At 49.2% G+C, this 5,118-nt stretch overlaps 1 long non-coding RNA gene across 1 annotated transcript; it reads left to right on the forward strand.

The window, feature by feature from the left end:
• The first annotated feature begins 1,342 nt into the window (after positions 1–1,342).
• Positions 1,343–4,671, forward strand: LOC140594899 (uncharacterized). The gene is made up of 2 exons (XR_011996176.1): positions 1,343–1,467; positions 2,388–4,671. It is a non-coding gene; the product is annotated as an uncharacterized lncRNA (long non-coding RNA).
• The last annotated feature ends 447 nt before the right edge of the window (positions 4,672–5,118 follow it).

Genomic DNA, 5,118 nt, shown 5'->3' on the forward strand with positions numbered 1-5,118 from the left:
GGAAGTTTAAAGATGAATGTTTAATCTCTTAAAAGAAGAAATACTTCTTTTAAGAGAAATATTGACTTTTCTTAAAGCCAGTGGCTCAGTGGGTTAAGCATCCAACTCTTTATTTTGGCTCAGGTCATGATCTCAGAGTCGTGGATTGAGCCCCACATTGGGCTCTGTGCTTAGCAGGGAGTCTGCTGGAGATTCTCTCTCTCCCTCTCCCTCTGCCCCTCCCCTTGCTCATGCATGCATGCATATTCTCTCTCTCTCTCTCTCAAATAAATAAATTAATCTTAAAAAGAAGAAGAAGAAGAAGAAGAAGAAGAAGAAGAAGAAGAAGAAGAAGAAGAAGAAGAAGAAATACTTTCAGTGCTTACTTATGAGGGTAGTGCTAATTAGTAATAATTATTACCTGGCCATTAAATCAGACCTCCTCCCGGAACTGTTAGATACCCACCTAAGCCCCAGTTGGGCTATGAGTAGGCAAATTGCCATTTCTTTAAGACAACCTGATTCTCTCCTTGTTATTCCTGCCTCTCACCTCTTCAGCTCCTGTACCTAATGGCCTTAGGTCCTTGGATGAGAAGATACCCCTAGAGGCTATTTGGTCCAGCCCTCTCCCTTACAACTAGATGTGCATGACCATGATGGAAGGAAAGGCATGTCCTGAGTCCTTTGAAGACTGCCACAAGGCAAGAATTCTCTGGGCATGGAGTCTCTCCCGTATACCACAGAGTTTCTTTGTTGCTGAATCCATCAGGTACCAGTCTGTGCAGGGGTGCTGGGGAGAGAGCAGTGAGCAAAGCTGACTCAGCCTTGCCTGCCCAGGGATCAGGGTCAATCTAGTAGGGGAGATGGAGAGATGGGGAGATGGACACAGCACAACCATTAGACACATATAAACATCATTGCAACATGTACTACATACAAAGGAGATATCCAAGACTAAAATGAGAGCTGGGGCACCTGGCTGGCTCAGTCAGTAGAGCATGAGTTCAAGCCCCACATTTGGTATAGGGCTCACTCACACAAAAAAAGACTAAAATGAGGGCTGACCTCAGCAGGAAATGACCCAGTCTGGGGAACTCAGGAAGAAGGTCCCAAGAAATGACAGGTCAACAGAAATCTAAAGCCTGCATCGGACTTATCTTGGTAAATGAGGATTTGGGAGTCAACAGTGCAGGTCAAGGGCACAGTGTGTGAGGTCCTGAGGTCTGTTGAAAGGACAGAAGAATGGAGGAGTTGCACAGTTGAGCAAGGTTACAGATGGCCTGGAGAAGAGGGTAAGGACCTGGGGCTGGGCTCTGGGGATAGTCACCATGACACCCACCACTGTTCTTCTTGCTCTGTCTAGGTTTGCATGGAAAACAAGCCTTCCTGGTGGATGTTTTCACAGCATATGTGAGGATTAGCAAATACCAGATCTCCACTTACCTGCTTGGAGTTCCCCCCATCACCACACGATTCCTTGCAGGTTGGGTAAGCATCCTTCTTCCCTAGTTTCTCTTCTAAACTCCAAGTGCTCTTTGGGAAGGGGAACCGGCAGTCCTCCCATTGCTAAGTGATTGGGATGGGTTTGGGGGAACCAGGAGAAGAAGGGCTAAGGCTGTTATAGACACCTTACAGGTGAGATTGACTTGGCCTGACTTTGCTCATCCTATGAGCAAAACCTCTGCCTTCCACTTTACTATACAGGACTTCTCTCTTCTCAGGATGACCTGGCATTCATGAGCTGGGGCTGGAGCTCTGGCACCTGACTCCCACCCAGGTTCTCTGCCTGGCACCAGGGTGCAGGACACCCCCCACTCCAGCATGCTTGCTGCTTGGTTTGACTTCCTTTTTCAAATTAGATCTAATTTCCATTAAAAAAAAAATTTTTTTTTTAAAGTAAGCTCTCTGCCTATCATGGGGCCTGTACTCACGACCCCGAGATCAAGAGTCACATGGTCTACTGAGTGAGCCAGTCAGTCGCCCCTCAAAGTGTTTATTCCTCCTTTCAAATTGACTTCTAATGATGTAAATAATACAGATATTGAGGGTAAAAACATGGCTAAAGCTAAAGTTCTCCCATCCCAGTACTCTACCTGGGGGTTATCTTTTGAATGGGTCTTCTTCCAGTCTGTTCAATGCATTTTCATTTATATGTGTACAGATACAAGGATAGATTGTTTGGTGTACTTCTTTTTTAAACATAAATCTGAGTTCTGTGTATTATCGAGCAACTTCCTTTTCCACTTAACGGTACATCTTAAAGATCTCCGTATCTGTAGCACTGCACGTCAAGGTATATAAACCTACGTTGTTCTTTGATAATGACAGCATAGTATTCTCAAGTGTGTATTCCCATAGGTTAATTAACTATTTTGTCACTGATGAATATTCATTTATACCGTTTCCAGATTGTTACCATCACAAGCAATACTGTAACAACATCCCTTTTTCCTGGTGGCTATGAGAGGGACACTTGTGCACCTGAGGATTAGACCCCAAAGGGCATTTGGTCAGTGCCTTTGCCTGGAGCTGAGTTTGGACACCCTGCATCTCCTGGGCTCCCTGTCCTTTGACCCCTGAGGTGTTGTGCATGAACATCAGCAACCTTGATCATCAGAAAGAAGCTTCCTCTGGACTGCTGGCTTCTTTGTTTGTTGCACTTATCAGAAGGGAGGAGGGAAGAAGCCTCAGTCACCATGCTACAAATCTGGTGGGAGAGATGGAAGCCCCTTTGGAGCTCAGGAGAGCTGCTCTAGGCCCCTGGTGCAGGCAAAGTTTGGATCCAGTTCAAACCCAGTGCAGAAATGTTATCTGAGTTAGGTTGTGTGCCTGTGTGTGTCCCTCTCTGGGGTTATGTCTAAATCTTGAATGTTTTCTCTGATGTGTTCATAGTTACCATCCTAATGCTTAGTACAAAGTGCCTAACAGATCCTTGTTGAGTATATGAATAATGAACGTAAGCTCTTAGAAGTTGTCTGCAAGATGAGCTCAGGATGCTTACTCCCTGGATATGGGGGATAGGCTGCCCGGCCAGCTATTTAGCTATTTGAGACTCTTCTCTGCACTGCTGTAGCTGTGGGGTCTGGGGCCCCCACCAGGAACAACCTCTTTACAGCCTCAGATGTGCAAAAGGGCCCTGGGGAAGGCTCTGCCGCCTATGCTGGGGTTACCCTGGGACAGACCTAACCGCGGAGGGGAGTGTGGAGAGGGGGCACCGGCTTCCCCCTTCTCTAGGTGGAGCTGGAGGGAGTGGAGCGGGAGCTGGCGCCCAAGGTCTGGGGGCAGCACGAGCTCCGAGCTCCGAGCAAGGCTAAGCTCTGTCCAATATCCCATCACCCACCGGCCCTAACTTGCTAACTCTGCAGTAATACTGGAACTGGGGAGGGGGGGGAGGCCGGGAGGGAGGAAGAGAATTTTAATCCTTTCAGACTCAAATCTTAACTTCTCATTTCTTTCATGATACCCGCTCCTAACCCAAAAAGCGAAAGCCGAGGCCGGGGGAATTCTGCACGGTGGAAAAGCTCAGGGTGTTACTTTTGTTCTGGGTCGGGCTGGCCTTCGGCAGCTCGTGTCTCAGAGCCAAGGTGCCCCCGGCCCAGGGCGACGAGTCTGCGGGTCGGGTTCCCGAGTGGGGCTGAGTCGGGGCCTCGGAGGATGTCCCCCGAGGCTGGGCGGGGAGGACGCGCCCACCTGCGCAGCCCTGCTGGGCTGGCCCTGCGCACCCCGCTGGCCGGCTCGGCGGGGAAGGGCCAGCCCTAGGAGGCTGTCCTGTGTGAGCCTCCCAGCGGAGGTCCCCCCCAGACCCCCCCAAACCCTGCGCTTTCAAGTGGCCGCGGCCGCCGGCGCCCCCCCCTCCCCGGCCCGGCGCCGCCCCCGCTGCGCCCGCACCTTGGCAGTGGCCTAGAGGTTTGCATAGAAATGGGCCCGGCACCCGCTGGCCACTCTTTGCAAATTCCTCCCCGGGAGGCCCAGCCTCGGGGCCGCTGCAGGGGTCTGAAGGCCGAGGTGCGTAAGGTTAGCCCCTCTAGCCTCTTTCATGATTGAATACCTCCTCCCGGCTTGGGGCGGGACTGTCAGAGCCCCCCAACGGCCCTTCTGGAGGAAATGGGGGGCGGGCTGGGGCGGGCTGGGGGGGCGGGAGGGTGCGGGAACCAGTTTTCAACGGAAAATCCAACAAGCCCTTTTGCCAACGTGTTTGTACCAGAACTTAAAAACTGTGCAGACCTAAAACACAAAAACCAAAAAGCCAAAAAAACCCGTGCAGACCTTTCATCTGGCAAGTCCATTGCTATGAAAATAACCATAAGTGTGTGCAAAGATGAACATTACAACACATGGGGACTTTGTTTAAAACTGGGAAACCGTGGAAATACCTAGCAGTAGAGATCACTTGTATTCTCTAATTAACTACTTTACCGCGGGTCACACAAACCGTTGGAAAAACTCACGACTTCAAATCGTTCGCAATGATGATGTAGCATATTAATTCCCCGCAAAATGCTCGTGATATTAAATGAAAGCAACAACTACATACACCGGTATGGAGAAAAGACTGGAGGATACAGGATACCACGTTCTTATGGTATTATTGTCACAGGCTTTTCTAAAATTCTTTACACTTTATGCCACAATCATGTATATGTATAATTTTTATATGGATAAAACTTCAGTTATAAGATTATAAAAACAAAATTCTACCAGGTTTCTCAGTAATTTCTCGTTTGAGTAGCACCCAACAAGACTCACCACTTTTTAACATATTTTTCTCTTTTCAAGACAGGTCTTCAGTCTTGGGATGGGTGAGCAATTACTGTTATTCCCATTTCACAGAAGGGAAGGCTGGTGCTTGGGAGGTGATGGATGGTGCCCAGGCGTGAGGCACACTGTGCACTTCCTCAGCACACACACTGTGCTCTTCCTCAGCACAAAGCTCCTTGGAGTTGGGGGAACATGCATGGAGAAAAGGAGTGAGAAAAGCTGCAGGCCAGATGTTCCCTTTGGGGTGTGGCCAGGACCCAGGAATTCTTGGCTTCCCCACCTTCAGCCTGCAAACCACCCCACTGCAACCCAGATCTGCAACCCAGATCTGCAACAATGGCAAAGTAAGAAGTATTAGAAAATGTTAGAGCACAAGAACAG

Source organism: Vulpes vulpes, chromosome 12 (genome assembly GCF_048418805.1).
Source record: "Vulpes vulpes isolate BD-2025 chromosome 12, VulVul3, whole genome shotgun sequence".
In the NCBI taxonomy this organism is placed as follows: domain Eukaryota; kingdom Metazoa; phylum Chordata; class Mammalia; order Carnivora; family Canidae; genus Vulpes; species Vulpes vulpes.